Genomic DNA, 18,418 nt, shown 5'->3' with positions numbered 1-18,418 from the left:
TGACCAATGGTTGACCTTTTGAATTATGCATTTTTAACACTTGGGGCCAATTGGAACTTGCTTGGAATATTATTTGCAGCATGTACAAAGGCAAATTCGTGCAAGTACCTACACCCATCACATAGCCATGCCTAATTGCTTGAAAATGGGAAGAAAAGTACAATTTGCAACCACCATATCCCACATATCCATGAGCCATGCCTTGTACCACAACATAGCAGGTTTTTCATCATTTTTCTGTCATGTTACACACTACTAGCAGCCACAAGAACAGCAACAAACCAACAGAACTCACTCTTTCACTTTTGCTCAAAAAAACACATTTTATGCATTTTCCATTTTCTGTAAAAAAGCTTCCAAAAGACTGAACCTGGCATTGGCTATTTCACTATCCATTCCTCATTTTGAAGAGCCTCTAACACATGACAAACCAATAGAACTTCATCCCCTAGGAAATCATTCTTGGCCATTTTTTCCAAAAGCTGTCAAAAAAACTTCTGAAGGAACAAAACCCTGCCTTGCTTAAAACAATATCAAAACATCGTTTTCTGTCATGAAAAACCACTAGGAGCAGCCATCATCTTGCAGGCAAACATCATTCATTCTCTAAGAACATCACCTTGCATCTTGGCCATTTTTCCAAAGTTGTCAAAACTCCAAGAGGACCAAGCCTTGCATTGTTGTTTCACCATCCATTCATCTTGTGGAAGTGTGTTGAGCAGCTGTTTCGAGCAAAGGAGGCCAAACAACGTTTGTACCATAACTGTCCATCAACTTCGGTAAAATTTCGACCTCTTTGTTTCTTAAAATAGATACATGCTTTAGAAAGGTCTTTTTACGCTGAGCTCAACAGTGGTTGTGGTTTCAAAAATGGTTGGCTATTCTGAAAGTTATGCCATGTTTAAGTTTGATGATGAAATATGTTTGTTGCTATGTTTGTCCTTGTTGGTATGAGTTAATGAAAATGATGGTTGTATTATTGATGTATATGCTTAGATGTACGCATTGATATGTTTTTTCTTGGATTTGGAACAAAAAAATTTCAACCTGGGTTTGATGAATATGCTGCTACTGTAAGTATCTTTTTCTGCTGCCACATGATACTGGGCGTCGACGCATGCAGTCGGCGCGTGCCCCACGGGTCAGCGTGCGCTGACCCTACGGTCGACCGTTCGCGCGCAAAGTAAAAGGCCTGGGGCGAGGGGGATTCGAACCCCAGACCTTTGCTTCAAATACCAAGTGTTTTACCACTGGGGCGCAATGCCAATTCATTTATTTAACGCCTTCTAAAATATATATTAAAAAAGAGCGCTGCCATGCCGTCCTGCTATTGGCCATGTTGGCGCGTTGACCGGGGCGTTGACCCCCCATTGTTTCTTTATTTTTTCCATTAATCATTTTGTTTTGTAATGTTTGTTTCATTTGCCATGCCTAACTTACAAAAATCATAACTTGTTCATTTTTAATCCAAATTTAATGGGATTTTTTGTGTTGTGTTCATCATGATCTCTACTTTTTTATCATTATTTTTCCAGAATTTTTGGATGAGTAATTTTTAAATGGTGCTAGGGTTTGTGACATGTGACCAAATTTTGTACACTTTTCCAAAACATTTGTGAAATGGTGATACTTTATCCAATGGCTCCCAAATTTTTTGTGCTTAAACTAGACACACTCGTGGTGATTTTGGTGTAAAGTTTGTGAATTTATCATTTGTGGTTTGTGAGATATGATTTTTTGAATTAGGGTGTGACAATTTGTGTCACACCATTGATGACCAACTTCATGATTTTCATTGCTATGCTTCTTGACCTCTAAATGGATTGAAATTTTGCATGAGCCTACTCTTGAATGTCTAGTTGCCTTGTGAATTTTCTTGGATTTATTTGAACTATTTTCCATTTGTTTGAGATTTTTCTTCCCTGCCTAGACAAATGTTGACTTTGTGTGACACATGTCCCCATTTCATTTGTGAAATTCTCATACTTTATTGGATGGACATGAAATTTTGCATGAGATAACTAGACATCCTCATCTTTGCCATGGCTTTAGTCCCATTCATTTATCATACACCATTCTTGACTTATGATTTTTCTAAGTTGATGCATGTTTGGTTGACTTCTATGAGCATGTTCAAAATTGCTTTGACTTTCTGATTTTCATTAACTGCCTTCTATTTTGTCCAAATGAGATGAAATTTGACATGCTTACCATGATATGTGTTAGGAGTGACCATGATTTATTTGTTGATTTTTGGAAATGTTTTAGTCTGCTTTTGATGCAAGTCTTGCTGTTGACTTCTATGAGCTTCTGTTTGCCATACTTTGACCTAAATGGTTCATGAAATGATGATAGTGATTGATATGAATGTGAACCCAATTGGTTGTGTTTCCTAGTGGTTTGAAAATGATTTTGGATACTTGACCCTTGCTGTTTGGACTTTCTCATTCACTTTTGACCCTAGGCTTGCCCTAGTGGTCCTGCTACTCACCTTTGAGTTTGTGTTTTCAGGTTGACCATCAAATGGCCATTAAGACCAATTCTTTTGATTGAGCTTACTCAAATATCATTGTCTAACATGTTTTGTTTTGTAGGTGGCTTGGCTCACATGCCTTAAGCCTTGTGCCTTGCACCTTCACTTGCTTGTGTTGACTGGTTGATGTCTGCTTCCTTTTGTTTTGTTTGAAGTTGCATACTAACATCTGCTTGACTGTTTCAGGTGCTTTAGTTGCTTAGTTCCTTGTGAACTTTTGCTTTGCTTTGCTTGTATAAGCAATTTGCATTGAGGTATGTCTCTTTGTCTTCATGTAGTCTGGAAGACCTGGCCTGTTACTTGGCCAGGCAACTGTCTGAAGCCCTCCTTAAGAGGCAATGTTTGTGGATGTTTAACTTTGTCCTTGCATAGAGTCAAAGACCTCAATGAGGCAATTGGTGGAAGGTAGGGATATGCAATCTATCCCCCACTATTCAGTGTGTCATCCGCTTTGCTCACACCACTGTGTTGATGCATTGCAGATACAAACCCAAGATCTTGTGCAATTGCACAGTTGAGTCAGTATCAAATGTGTAGAAGGGTTCCCACTTTCTGAACCCACACATTCTTGTCTTGAGCTCTCCCAGGCCAGGGATAAGAGCTGTGAGGTCTCATCCTCACTTCATCCTTTCATCTGCTTCACCTTAGCCCCTCAATGGCAAGGTTAAGAGCAACATTCACCCAGTTCCAGAGGTTTGTTTGTCGAGGTTGATATGACCCCTTGACTAAAACCTAACCCTTGTTTGAGCCACTTGTTTGTGTATAGCGTGTGCTATCTGTGCTTATAGGATTGTTTGACTTGCTTCCTGTGCAAGATAGGATTGTTTGACTTGCTTCCTGTGCAAGTTAGGATTAGTTTAGACTTGCTTCCTGTGCAAGTTAGGTTTTGCTTAGCTTGCTTCCTGCGCAAGTTAAGTGTGTGTGGCTTGCTTCCTGTGTGAGCCGTGCTTAGGATAGGTTGGCCCTTGTGCCATTTAGCTAGAAACCTTAACTTAGGGATGATTTGCATGATAACATCTAGGCTCGAGTCGTAGTCTCCCTAGTTGTGTCTCCCTCTGTTGTCTGGTTAGGCTAGAACCTTTGTCCCTGCGTAGGGGAACTACATCGCCCTGATCTTCATACCAGATGAAGTATGTAGGCAGGAGATTGAGCTGATCTCTCCGGGCGCCCTTTTTCTTTTTGTGTGTGTTGTTTGACAGTTGCTAGGCTCGAGTGCCTGACTCCTTAGCAATTTGTCGCCTTTTCTTTCTTTTGTGTGTGTTGTCTGACCTTTGCTAGGCTCGAGTCTGTGACTCCTTAGCATTTGTTGTCTGTCTGTTTGTGTGTGCTTGACAGTTATAGGCTCGAGTCCCCGACTCCCTATTAACTTGTTGTGTTGTTGTGTGCTTGGAAGCTGATGTAAGTCCATCAAGTGGCATTTGGGTTCCAGTGTGCGTGTGTTTTGGTTCGGATGCTGATGTAAGTCCAGTGATTGGCAGCCGGGCTCCATGTTTGCCTTTGCCTGTGTTTGTTTGTGCGCGTGTCAGCCGAGCTACGAATGCTCTGATTCTTCTCTCGTCCGAGAAGATACGTATGCATAGGATGCGACATCCTAGCGAGCATGTGTCGTTCCCCCAGTCCGAACTACTTCGACTCTGATGTCTATGCCTGATAGACTAAGTAGGCCCAGGATACGATATCCTGCCGAGTCAGTTTCAGTCAGTCTCTTTTGTCTCCTTCAGCCAGTGTGTGTGAGTTTGAGCAGTGTTTAGCAACTAATATTCCTTCCTTTTGTGCGTGGATCCCGTAGAGTACTACGGATGCGTAGGGGTGCTAATACCTTCCCTTCGCATAACCGACTCCCGAACCCATCCTCTTTGGTCGCGAGACCATGTTCTTTCCCAGGTTTACTTCGAGCGTTTCCTTTCCCTCTTTTGGGATAAATAACGCACGGTGGCGGCTCTGTTGTTCTTCTTTTCCCGCCGGTTTTTCGCGCGATGCGACAGCTGGCGACTCTGCTGGGGATATAGAGAAGTTGACCTCTGCTGGTCCATCTTCCCTGAGCGAGTCTCTCCTAGCGCTCTCTAGGATTAGGGTTTTGGTTGCTTTTTACTCGTTGTATTTTATTGCTTTCAGTGTATATATGTACATTTATTGTTTGCATTGATTGTGTGCATTGATGGTTGCATTCATATTCATTATTCATTACTGGCTGGCTGTCTGTTTTTCTCTGTGTGGGTGGGAGTTACTTGAGGTAAAAGGCCCAATACCCAGGCTATGAGTGAAATCTAGGAAACCTAGGAATAGAGTGATTCATGGGAAGCGGGTGGTATGGCGCCACTTAGCGGAACATTGATATCACGAGCAGTTCAGACCCTGGTGGGATATTATCGGTGCATACATCGGGTGTGCACAGGATGATATTCTGCGAAAGGTTATTTATGCTGCGTTTCTCTCGACTTTACCCTGGCCTAGACTACGCCCGTGAGTGGGGAAGGGTTCATTTTAACAGGTACAGTTGGTGACTCCTGGTACTGATGGTGACTACGAGTTATATTTCTGGACGCCGGAGGTTTGACCCTGGTATTGATCAGAGGGTTCCGTTTATTTCGGATCCCTGGGCTGAATTTGAGGGTACTCGCTCAGATGGTGACTCAGTTCTCCAGACATGGGTTCAGATGCCAGCTCCTCAGATGACTTTGGGGTTTCAGATGGTTCCTCAGATGCCAGTTCCTGCCAGTCTTGGCTCCATCATTTGCATCATAGCATATTTATTTTCAAAAAATAGTAATGCATGAAAAAAGTTAACTCGCATACGCATATCCTTTATCAGGATCATTCATATTAAAATAGCATCCGCATCATGCATATCATGCACATATCATCCTTGCATTGCAGACATGTTTGGGAGAGACTTCTCACCCTGGTTCCTGACTGAGACAGGATTGCCGACCGTCGTCCGCACCGCTACTCAACCAGACTCAATCATCAGAAGATTATGGATCAGGTTCAGACAGAGTCGGCTGAGATGAGGGCAAACATGGCCCAGTTCATGACAAAGATGCAAGGAGTTGTTCAGGGGCAAGAGGAGCTGCGTGCCTTAGCCCAGAGACTGGAAGCCGTGATTCCACTAGTCCATCGTGCTTCACCAGTGGATGTACCCGTTCATGAGAATGCTGCTGTCACTATTCTCGTCAATGATCATGTCGTGGGAGATGAATTGAGGGGGATCAGAATCAGTGAACAGCCTCTTGCTGCAGAGACTGTTAATGTCAGAACAACCCGCGCCCCAGTTCGCCATCCTGGCTCTTCAAGTTCTTCCGGTTCTAAAAAGACATACTCTGGGGCACCCAAAAGGGGAGAGAGTGAAACAAATGCTGTGCACCGACGGAGGAGTGTGAATAGAGGACAGTATCGTCAGGTTGTTGGTGTGACTATCCCAGCAACTCAACCTCAACAACAGTAGAGAAGGTCAACTCAGCAGTATCAACATCAGCAACATCATCCTCAGCAGCAGGTTTCCCAGCAAGCCAGTACGAGTAATGAGAGGAAGAAGATCATTTTGATCCAATCCCCATGTCCTACGCCGAGCTCTGTCCCTCGTTGATAGAGCGGAACTTGATTACTCCCAGAGACCCGCCGGCTATACCCGTCAACCCTCGGTGGTGGTATAGGCCTGAACATCATTGTGTGTATCACTCGGGTGCTCCTGGTCATGTTGTGGACAGTTGTTTCCAGCTGAAGATGAAGGTTCAAGACCTTGTGAGGTCAGGTATTCTGATCTTGGAAGATTTAGGTCCCCGTGTTAATCAAGCTTGAAGATAGCAAGTCCTGGGCTGGCGCCGACTTTTCTTCAGAAGGGTTGTTCAGAAAACAGAATATGCTGATGCAAAGGATACTGACGGTTGTCATCCTCGGTGGGATCTATCACAATTGGGTCACTGTGGGCTTTCCTACAGTTGTTCATAAGTCAGAGTAACAATCACTTTGTTTAAAAACCCTTCTCCAATGCCAAAAGGAGAAGTGATGACATTGTTGGCAACATTTTGTGCAATGATATTTTCATTCAATTAATTCATGTTAAAACATTTGTTTTCCATTTGTTTTCCCTTTTTGCTTTTTTGCATGAAATTGGTGATCACAAAAAACCCTAAAAAACAAGAATAAAAGCAATCTTTTCATCTGCATAACGATTGTGTTGTTTGTTTTTCAAAAAGCTTTTTCATCTCTAAATCTTTATGCAGGTTGTTTCTCAAACCCATTGAACATAATGATCGGACGTCATCTCCCAATTTTGAATTCCCTGTATTCGAAGCGGACGAAGATGATGTTGAAGGGATTCCTGACGAGATTTCCCGACTTCTTGAGCAAGAAAAGAAGGTCACTCAGCTGCATCTCGAGAATCAGCAGAACAGCCAACTGGGGCATTATCAAAAAAAAAAAAAGGGAAAAAAAAAGAGAAAAGAGAGGGTGCAAAATCAAAAAAAATCAAAAGAAATCAAAAGAAGGAAAAAGAAAGAAAGAAACAAAAGAACAAAAGCACCCTCAAAGTCCCAAGTTGGCTGATGCTGAGTTCAATCAAAATCAAAGAGATCAACTGCCATGTGTCATGGTCAGTCATATCAGCAGAGAGTGAAAAAGCATTCGACCAGAAGATCAAGCCTCGTGTGTTCCGAGGGACCCTGTGCTCAAGAAAGTCTTGTCTTTCGTGCCCGATTCCAGGGGCAAGTGGACTCCCCAAGCTATGAATGTCCATATGTTGTCAAGAGAGCCTTTTCAGGCGATGCTTTAACACTTACTACAATGGATGAAGAAGTTCACTCGTCCTGTGAATTCCAGATGCAGTCAAGAAATACTTCGCCTAAAACAAAACAAAAAAGCAAAAGCTCGCTAAGTCGAACACCCCAAAGGGCGACTTAGGCAAAAAGGAGCGTCTCGGTGGATTGAAAACCCGAAAGGGCGATCCAAGCAAAAGTTAGAGACATTGAAAAAAAGAATTTGCATCCCGCTAGATTGAATACCTCACACTGGGGCAATCTAGGCAAAAATTAGGGATTTGGCAAGTAACTGCATCTTGACAAGACTGCGCTCTATATCTGTCATCCGTCAGGGATTCTCGATTCATCGTCGACTGAAGCTCTGAATACATCGAAAATTCAGAATGGTAGAGGAAAGGTCATTATGTTCAATGTAGCCCTCTCCAATATACATCACCGATTTCAAACTTGTACAGATCTATGGAGTCTCGCCCTTTGCAGACTACCATTCCATCACATCAATTTGAGCTTTTATCCAATTATTTGCACTCTTATTTGTTTCAATTCAACAAATGTTATTCATGTTTTTAATTGATAAAGTATCATTGTTTTTAAAGTAAACAAATTTTTCAAAAAAAATTGTTCTTAAACAAAGTGAACGTTCACAATGATGGAAGGATACTTAGGAGACCCACAGTGCTCTCCCCGGGGTGGTATGATTACCAACAGGTAAGACAATTGTTCGTATCTCGAGCATGACTGTATCGTTGTCCTACAGAACCTCGTATGGTCTCTCCTCAATGAAGTTGCCCGACGCAGTGTTGTTTGAAGATGTTCATCTTCATGTCCCCAGTAGTGCAACATTTCTCCCTCCAAGTCCCTATTAGCCCCATCGTGGGGCATCCCAAGTAGAGTGATGTTTGAGCCTTATCATGGGGCATACCTGGGGCACGTTCTTTTATCTAACGATCCCTGCAGAGCCGAATCAGGGGCAAGGGATAGTTGAACGGTGAAAAGGCAGTGAAGGATTACGACGACGGTCCTGGAAAATTAATCAAGAAGACTCTTCAAAGTCTGATGGTTGGAAAGTTTGTATGAATACCAGGAGTTCGATCCCCGTGGAGTACGGACGAGTTGGGAATACAAGATGATGGAGCAGAAAAGTCCAGAAGAGTCTGGGAGTTCTTAAAAGTGGAAAGTCAACACTATGGGTGGATGATGGATACCAGTGTTCGACGAGTCGATCGACATCCCTGTCAAACAAACTGTATCTCCCCAGAGGATTGAGAGTGTGATCTCCCTGGTAGATTCGAGATCGTTGTCTCCTCAGCAAGCCTGAAGGTCATCACATCCCCAGCCCGAGCCAGTATTGAAGCTATCAGAGTTATTTCCCCTGCAGAGATACCTGTGGACAGTACCTTCTTTCCCCAACAGGTCTGAGGATTGTTTATCCCCAGCAGGCTTATGCTTGCAAATTTCCCCAGTTGAGAATCCCCGCTGAGCGCCTGGCAGCTATTTTCCCCGGGAGTCCCCTAGTGGAGTTCATCAGTAGACTGTAGGTGTGTTCCCCAACAATTGGTTTTGTGATGCTGTTACCTCCAGTATGGCTGTGAGTGCTTACCCCGAGCAGGTTTGTGGGAATTCATCTCCAGTATGATATGACGTGCTATCATCCTCGACAGAGTTGTTACTCTCGCCACTATTGTTGTTCTCTCCACTAGGATCGTTCTCCTCAGCAGAATGGTGTGGTTTTTCCTCAGCAAGTTCCCCGAGTGGAGCGGGTCTCATGAAATACATCTCCAGCAGTGATTCTCTTACATATGGATTGGTTGGGTCGTCCCTAATGGAGTAGCATTTATTTCTCCAACAGAGTTCATCCTACCAGTGGATTGGACGGGTTTCTGTAAATAGACTGATATCTGTATCCCCAGTGGAGTTGTGACTGTTTTCCAAGTCTGAAGCTGCCTTCCCAGCAGAGGTTGTGTTGATGGTTTTTCCTCAGCAAAAGTTTGTCTTTCCCCAGCAGGATGGAAGTTGACACGGTTATAGGATCCCCAGCTTAGTTCCTGGAGTTCCCCGGTGTTGTCTCTGAAGGAGACGTGTGTTTATGCATTCATCATTTAGATAAGCATAGCATGTCGCATCATTAGTGCATAGCATTTCCATAATCATGGGGCATTGTGTAAAGCAAGAAAAAACTCATGCATCAACATCGCAAGCATATCCATTAGCCCTAGGCTGTGGCGACCAGCCGAGATTGGATTGTTGGAAAGAGTTTAGCATCGCGCCATTAGATCGGCTTCAGAATTGGGTTCATCAGCATGGTTGAGAGGTTGGTGTTTTTCCGAACAAGTGATTCCTCGGTCGAGTGGGTATCCCCCATCGGTGTTACTCCCAATTGTTAGTGTCTTGCCAGCTTGGGTCTTTTTTCCTTAAGCAGATATGGGTGTGTCTGATCTCTCCATGTAGAGTCTACCCCTTAAGCAGAAAGTGTCAATCTTTTCCTGCCATTTCCCCACTGAGATACATCCTCGTGGATGACGGTTGCTTCCGTTCCCTCCCTAATGGGATGGGTTTTCCCTATGGAGTTCTTTCCTCGTTAGGATGAGTCTTGTTTCAGTCTGCCTTTTTGAATCGATTCTAAATTGGCTTCCAGTTGGCTGTCTCCTGTACTTCCTGGGGGCATAAATGAATAGTCGCTCACTAACCGACACTCATTCATCTTATCCTCAGCGGAATTTGTCTGGCCTCTACCACCAACCCGGTAGCTGTGAGTCCTATCTTTGTGGTTTTCTACCTACTAGCTGGTAGTTGTAAAATCCCACTTTCATCCCCTTGTTGGAGTTAACCCTGTGTGTCCATCCTATGCATGACTGGTTATTTTTCCGTGGTTTTCTGCCTACTAACCGGTAGATGTAATCCCCTCTTTGCAGTTATCAGTATCCGGTTTGTGATATTGATATTCTTTCCCCTCTGGATACTCGCCTTGATCAAGCAGTATTGTCCCCATTGGGTCTTCCCCTTCCTTTTGGATACTTGCTCCGAGTTAGCAGCTTTATCCCCTGTTGATTGGTCATCTTTTGCATACCTAGTCTGGTACCCAGATGCCTTTCTTTTCGGTCGATTATTCATTTAACAACCTACAACCCGGTTATGGATAATCTTCCATGCAAGTGTATTATCTACGTTTTGACGGCTATAGATAATATGTCTTATGTTTTTCCGGTATTCAGACCGAAGGAGTTTCCGACGATCAGGTCGATGTACTCATGGCACAACGCCAATTTTCCGGTATTCAGACCGAAGGAGTTTCCGACGATCAGGTCGATGTACTCATGGCACAAGGCCAATTTTCCGGTATTCAGACCGAAGGAGTTTCCGACGATCAGGTCGATGTACTCATGGCACAAGGCCAATTTTCCGGTATTCAGACCGAAGGAGTTTCCGACGATCAGGTCGATGTACTCATGGCACAAGGCCAATTTTCCGGTATTCAGACCGAAGGAGTTTCCGACGATCAGGTCGATGTACTCATGGCACAAGGCCAATTTTCCGGTATTCAGACCGAAGGAGTTTCCGACGATCAGGTCGATGTACTCATGGCACAAGGCCAATTTTCCGGTATTCAGACCGAAGAAGTTTTCTCCTCTCCGTTGGTGTCGATAAACGTCGAGTTTTTCCCGATCATCCGCTGATGATTTGGTTGTGTCCTCCTTCCCAAGTGAAGTATTCTCCTCTCCGTTGGTGTCGATAAACGTCGAGTTTTTCCCGATCATCCGTTGATGATTTGGTTGTGTCCTCCTTCCCAAGTGAAGTATTCTCCTCTCCGTTGGTGTCGATAAACGTTGAGTTTTTCCCAATCATCCGTTGATGATTTGGTTGTGCCCTCCTTCCCAAGTAGACTATTCTCCTCTCCGTTGGTGTCGATAAACGTCGAGTTTTTCCCAATCATCCGTTGATGATTTGGTTGTGTTCACTCTCCCCAGTAGAGTTTCCTCCTCTCCGTTGGTGTCGATAAACGTCGAGTTTTTCCCGATCATCCGTTGATGATTTGGTTGTGTTCACTCTCCCCAGTAGGGTTTTCCTCCTCTCCGTTGGTGTCGATAAACGTCGAGTTTTTCCCGATCATCCGTTGATGATTTGGTTGTGTTCACTCTCCCCAGTAGGGTTTTCCTCCTCTCCGTTGGTGTCGATAAACGTCGAGTTTTTCCCGATCATCCGTTGATGATTTGGTTGTGTTCACTCTCCCCAGTAGGGTTTTCCTCCTCTCCGTTGGTGTCGATAAACGTCGAGTTTTTCCCGATCATCCGTTGATGATTTGGTTGTGTTCACTCTCCCCAGTAGGGTTTTCCTCCTCTCCGTTGGTGTCGATAAACGTCGAGTTTTTCCTAGTCATCCGATGATGCCTAGTTGTACCCCTCTCCATGCAGAGTTACCTCTCCGTTGGTGTCGATAAACGTCGAGTTTTTCCTAGTCATCCGATGATGCCTAGTTGTACCCCTCTCCATGCAGAGTTACCTCTCCGTTGGTTTCGATAAACGTCGAGTTTTTCCCGATCATCCGTTGATGATTTGTTTGTGTCCTTCTTCCCTAGTGAAGTATTTCTCCTCTCCGTTGGTGTCGATAAACGTCGAGTTTTTCCTAGTCATCCGATGATGTCTAGTTGTACCTGTCCCCATGTGGATTTACCTCTCCGTTGGTCTTGGTAAACGTTGAGTTTTTCCCATTTCGTCCGTTGACGTATGGTTGTATCCCTTCCATTCATTCATTAATGTCTGGTTACCTCTCCGTTGGTTCCGATAAACGTCGAGTTTTTCCTAGTTGCCCGTTGGCATCTAGTTGTGATTTCTATTCCCATTCGTCATCGTTGTGATGTCTGGATGTGTCCATACCCTTTGAAAACCAAAAAAAAAAAACAAAACAAAATACCCAGCAATAAATATCAAGTCCCGGTGGACGTTTCCATTGGTGGATCCCTGTATTGTGCAAATTCTACGGTTCTTGGTATTCAATCCCTGTTTACCCTGAAAGTCTGACAGCCGTTGCTCTCATCCATTCGGGTTCCCAGCTGATTGAATAGGGGCAGCTGTAGCACCTCAAATTTGCACCTATCATTATGCATACATTTTCATATTAGGTCATAGCATATCATGATCCATTGCATAGCATTTGCATTGTCCCTCAGTTGCCTCAAGAGCAAGCAATCAAGAATTAGGTCAAACTAATCTCCTGATCAGTCAACCAAGCAAGCAAAGGAATTTCTCATTGAACCAAGGCCTTAGGGTTTGTCCAACAAGTTCACATGGCTTGGAGGTCTATCTGAAGTGTTCAAGTCAAGGGTTGAAGGCTCAGAGGTCATCTGTTCATACATAGACAGTCAAAAGTCAAAGAAAAGTCAACAGTCAGTCAAAGCAGTGGATGGTGACCATTCTTGTGGAATTTGGGCACCATGGTCAATGATCAATAATTCATACAACTTGGGACATCATTTGAAGTCAAGTTCTCAAGGAATTAGGGTTTGGAAGTCATCAGTCAATGCACAATCAGTCAGAAACCCTAAAAGTCAACTGTTGGTCAACTGTCCATTTAATCAGTGATTTGATGATTGGAATTGGTTTGTGAGAGTTCATTCATGTCCAAATAGCCATCATATATCATGCCAAACACCATCATGGAAGAATTTGAAGCCAGATCAAAAATTTCCCAAAAACGGAAACTGGGCCTGTAACTGAAACTTACCAAAAATGGAAAGTTTTGATCCTCAAACTTACATCATGATATAAGCCTCAAATGAATTTTTGCCCAACATGAAAGTTGAAGATCTTGTTCTCCCATTTCCAAAAAGTCCTAGAACTCTCAATTCCCATGTGTGGTTGGCAAGTTATGATCGAATCGATTTCAGAAAATCTTGAACTTCAAGAGGCCATATCTCCCAAACCATTTGGCCAATTTTGGTGGGGTTCTTTCCTACAAGTCACATTTGATCCCCTCTTTCCAAAAATATAAATTTCATGAGCCAAAACATTGCCAATCAAAATGGCATTTTTGAACCTAGCATATGTGAAATTCAAGTTTGACCAATGGTTGACCTTTTGAATTATGCATTTTTAACACTTGGGGCCAATTGGAACTTGCTTGGAATATTATTTGCAGCATGTACAAAGGCAAATTCGTGCAAGTACCTACACCCATCACATAGCCATGCCTAATTGCTTGAAAATGGGAAGAAAAGTACAATTTGCAACCACCATATCCCACATATCCATGAGCCATGCCTTGTACCACAACATAGCAGGTTTTTCATCATTTTTCTGTCATGTTACACACTACTAGCAGCCACAAGAACAGCAACAAACCAACAGAACTCACTCTTTCACTTTTGCTCAAAAAAACACATTTTATGCATTTTCCATTTTCTGTAAAAAAGCTTCCAAAAGACTGAACCTGGCATTGGCTATTTCACTATCCATTCCTCATTTTGAAGAGCCTCTAACACATGACAAACCAATAGAACTTCATCCCCTAGGAAATCATTCTTGGCCATTTTTTCCAAAAGCTGTCAAAAAAACTTCTGAAGGAACAAAACCCTGCCTTGCTTAAAACAATATCAAAACATCGTTTTCTGTCATGAAAAACCACTAGGAGCAGCCATCATCTTGCAGGCAAACATCATTCATTCTCTAAGAACATCACCTTGCATCTTGGCCATTTTTCCAAAGTTGTCAAAACTCCAAGAGGACCAAGCCTTGCATTGTTGTTTCACCATCCATTCATCTTGTGGAAGTGTGTTGAGCAGCTGTTTCGAGCAAAGGAGGCCAAACAACGTTTGTACCATAACTGTCCATCAACTTCGGTAAAATTTCGACCTCTTTGTTTCTTAAAATAGATACATGCTTTAGAAAGGTCTTTTTACGCTGAGCTCAACAGTGGTTGTGGTTTCAAAAATGGTTGGCTATTCTGAAAGTTATGCCATGTTTAAGTTTGATGATGAAATATGTTTGTTGCTATGTTTGTCCTTGTTGGTATGAGTTAATGAAAATGATGGTTGTATTATTGATGTATATGCTTAGATGTACGCATTGATATGTTTTTTCTTGGATTTGGAACAAAAAAATTTCAACCTGGGTTTGATGAATATGCTGCTACTGTAAGTATCTTTTTCTGCTGCCACATGATACTGGGCGTCGACGCATGCAGTCGGCGCGTGCCCCACGGGTCAGCGTGCGCTGACCCTACGGTCGACCGTTCGCGCGCAAAGTAAAAGGCCTGGGGCGAGGGGGATTCGAACCCCAGACCTTTGCTTCAAATACCAAGTGTTTTACCACTGGGGCGCAATGCCAATTCATTTATTTAACGCCTTCTAAAATATATATTAAAAAGAGCGCTGCCATGCCGTCCTGCTATTGGCCATGTTGGCGCGTTGACCGGGGCGTTGACCCCCCATTGTTTCTTTATTTTTTCCATTAATCATTTTGTTTTGTAATGTTTGTTTCATTTGCCATGCCTAACTTACAAAAATCATAACTTGTTCATTTTTAATCCAAATTTAATGGGATTTTTTGTGTTGTGTTCATCATGATCTCTACTTTTTTATCATTATTTTTCCAGAATTTTTGGATGAGTAATTTTTAAATGGTGCTAGGGTTTGTGACATGTGACCAAATTTTGTACACTTTTCCAAAACATTTGTGAAATGGTGATACTTTATCCAATGGCTCCCAAATTTTTTGTGCTTAAACTAGACACACTCGTGGTGATTTTGGTGTAAAGTTTGTGAATTTATCATTTGTGGTTTGTGAGATATGATTTTTTGAATTAGGGTGTGACAATTTGTGTCACACCATTGATGACCAACTTCATGATTTTCATTGCTATGCTTCTTGACCTCTAAATGGATTGAAATTTTGCATGAGCCTACTCTTGAATGTCTAGTTGCCTTGTGAATTTTCTTGGATTTATTTGAACTATTTTCCATTTGTTTGAGATTTTTCTTCCCTGCCTAGACAAATGTTGACTTTGTGTGACACATGTCCCCATTTCATTTGTGAAATTCTCATACTTTATTGGATGGACATGAAATTTTGCATGAGATAACTAGACATCCTCATCTTTGCCATGGCTTTAGTCCCATTCATTTATCATACACCATTCTTGACTTATGATTTTTCTAAGTTGATGCATGTTTGGTTGACTTCTATGAGCATGTTCAAAATTGCTTTGACTTTCTGATTTTCATTAACTGCCTTCTATTTTGTCCAAATGAGATGAAATTTGACATGCTTACCATGATATGTGTTAGGAGTGACCATGATTTATTTGTTGATTTTTGGAAATGTTTTAGTCTGCTTTTGATGCAAGTCTTGCTGTTGACTTCTATGAGCTTCTGTTTGCCATACTTTGACCTAAATGGTTCATGAAATGATGATAGTGATTGATATGAATGTGAACCCAATTGGTTGTGTTTCCTAGTGGTTTGAAAATGATTTTGGATACTTGACCCTTGCTGTTTGGACTTTCTCATTCACTTTTGACCCTAGGCTTGCCCTAGTGGTCCTGCTACTCACCTTTGAGTTTGTGTTTTCAGGTTGACCATCAAATGGCCATTAAGACCAATTCTTTTGATTGAGCTTACTCAAATATCATTGTCTAACATGTTTTGTTTTGTAGGTGGCTTGGCTCACATGCCTTAAGCCTTGTGCCTTGCACCTTCACTTGCTTGTGTTGACTGGTTGATGTCTGCTTCCTTTTGTTTTGTTTGAAGTTGCATACTAACATCTGCTTGACTGTTTCAGGTGCTTTAGTTGCTTAGTTCCTTGTGAACTTTTGCTTTGCTTTGCTTGTATAAGCAATTTGCATTGAGGTATGTCTCTTTGTCTTCATGTAGTCTGGAAGACCTGGCCTGTTACTTGGCCAGGCAACTGTCTGAAGCCCTCCTTAAGAGGCAATGTTTGTGGATGTTTAACTTTGTCCTTGCATAGAGTCAAAGACCTCAATGAGGCAATTGGTGGAAGGTAGGGATATGCAATCTATCCCCCACTATTCAGTGTGTCATCCGCTTTGCTCACACCACTGTGTTGATGCATTGCAGATACAAACCCAAGATCTTGTGCAATTGCACAGTTGAGTCAGTATCAAATGTGTAGAAGGGTTCCCACTTTCTGAACCCACACATTCTTGTCTTGAGCTCTCCCAGGCCAGGGATAAGAGCTGTGAGGTCTCATCCTCACTTCATCCTTTCATCTGCTTCACCTTAGCCCCTCAATGGCAAGGTTAAGAGCAACATTCACCCAGTTCCAGAGGTTTGTTTGTCGAGGTTGATATGACCCCTTGACTAAAACCTAACCCTTGTTTGAGCCACTTGTTTGTGTATAGCGTGTGCTATCTGTGCTTATAGGATTGTTTGACTTGCTTCCTGTGCAAGATAGGATTGTTTGACTTGCTTCCTGTGCAAGTTAGGATTAGTTTAGACTTGCTTCCTGTGCAAGTTAGGTTTTGCTTAGCTTGCTTCCTGCGCAAGTTAAGTGTGTGTGGCTTGCTTCCTGTGTGAGCCGTGCTTAGGATAGGTTGGCCCTTGTGCCATTTAGCTAGAAACCTTAACTTAGGGATGATTTGCATGATAACATCTAGGCTCGAGTCGTAGTCTCCCTAGTTGTGTCTCCCTCTGTTGTCTGGTTAGGCTAGAACCTTTGTCCCTGCGTAGGGGAACTACATCGCCCTGATCTTCATACCAGATGAAGTATGTAGGCAGGAGATTGAGCTGATCTCTCCGGGCGCCCTTTTTCTTTTTGTGTGTGTTGTTTGACAGTTGCTAGGCTCGAGTGCCTGACTCCTTAGCAATTTGTCGCCTTTTCTTTCTTTTGTGTGTGTTGTCTGACCTTTGCTAGGCTCGAGTCTGTGACTCCTTAGCATTTGTTGTCTGTCTGTTTGTGTGTGCTTGACAGTTATAGGCTCGAGTCCCCGACTCCCTATTAACTTGTTGTGTTGTTGTGTGCTTGGAAGCTGATGTAAGTCCATCAAGTGGCATTTGGGTTCCAGTGTGCGTGTGTTTTGGTTCGGATGCTGATGTAAGTCCAGTGATTGGCAGCCGGGCTCCATGTTTGCCTTTGCCTGTGTTTGTTTGTGCGCGTGTCAGCCGAGCTACGAATGCTCTGATTCTTCTCTCGTCCGAGAAGATACGTATGCATAGGATGCGACATCCTAGCGAGCATGTGTCGTTCCCCCAGTCCGAACTACTTCGACTCTGATGTCTATGCCTGATAGACTAAGTAGGCCCAGGATACGATATCCTGCCGAGTCAGTTTCAGTCAGTCTCTTTTGTCTCCTTCAGCCAGTGTGTGTGAGTTTGAGCAGTGTTTAGCAACTAATATTCCTTCCTTTTGTGCGTGGATCCCGTAGAGTACTACGGATGCGTAGGGGTGCTAATACCTTCCCTTCGCATAACCGACTCCCGAACCCATCCTCTTTGGTCGCGAGACCATGTTCTTTCCCAGGTTTACTTCGAGCGTTTCCTTTCCCTCTTTTGGGATAAATAACGCACGGTGGCGGCTCTGTTGTTCTTCTTTTCCCGCCGGTTTTTCGCGCGATGCGACACCATGCTCAAACACTCCTTTAGCCTCTTGAACACATCATTTGTCACACCCTTTGTCAACAAATCCGCGACTTGGTCTTCGCTTCGGCAATAGCTCAATCTAAGCTTTCCATCACCAACTAATTCTCTCAAATAATGAAACCGCATCTCAATATGCTTGCTCCTTCCGTGTGCAATCGGGTTCTTCGCAAGATTTATTGCGGAAATATTGTCTACAAACAGTGTGGTGGCAGCATCATCACCACATCCCAATTCCTTCAATAGATTCATAAGCCACATAGCTTGGCACGCACCTAACGACGCCGCAATGTACTCGACCTCACAAGAAGATAATGCTACAACCGGTTCCTTTCTCGAACACTAAGAGATTGGTGTACTACCAAACATAAAGATGTACCCCGCCGTCGATTTTCGATTATCTTTACCTCCGCACCAATTAGAATCGGTGTAGCCAAGTAAATTGCACTTACACCCCATGTCTGATGCGGGAAAGAGAATTCTGCTACCACGAGTACCTTTCACATATCTAAGGATCCTCTTGACCGCCTCCAAGTGAGACAC

The sequence above is a fragment of the Lathyrus oleraceus genome, chromosome 2, assembly GCF_024323335.1.
Source record: "Lathyrus oleraceus cultivar Zhongwan6 chromosome 2, CAAS_Psat_ZW6_1.0, whole genome shotgun sequence".
Classification (NCBI taxonomy): domain Eukaryota; kingdom Viridiplantae; phylum Streptophyta; class Magnoliopsida; order Fabales; family Fabaceae; genus Lathyrus; species Lathyrus oleraceus.
Note: the sequence above shows the minus strand (reverse complement) of the source record.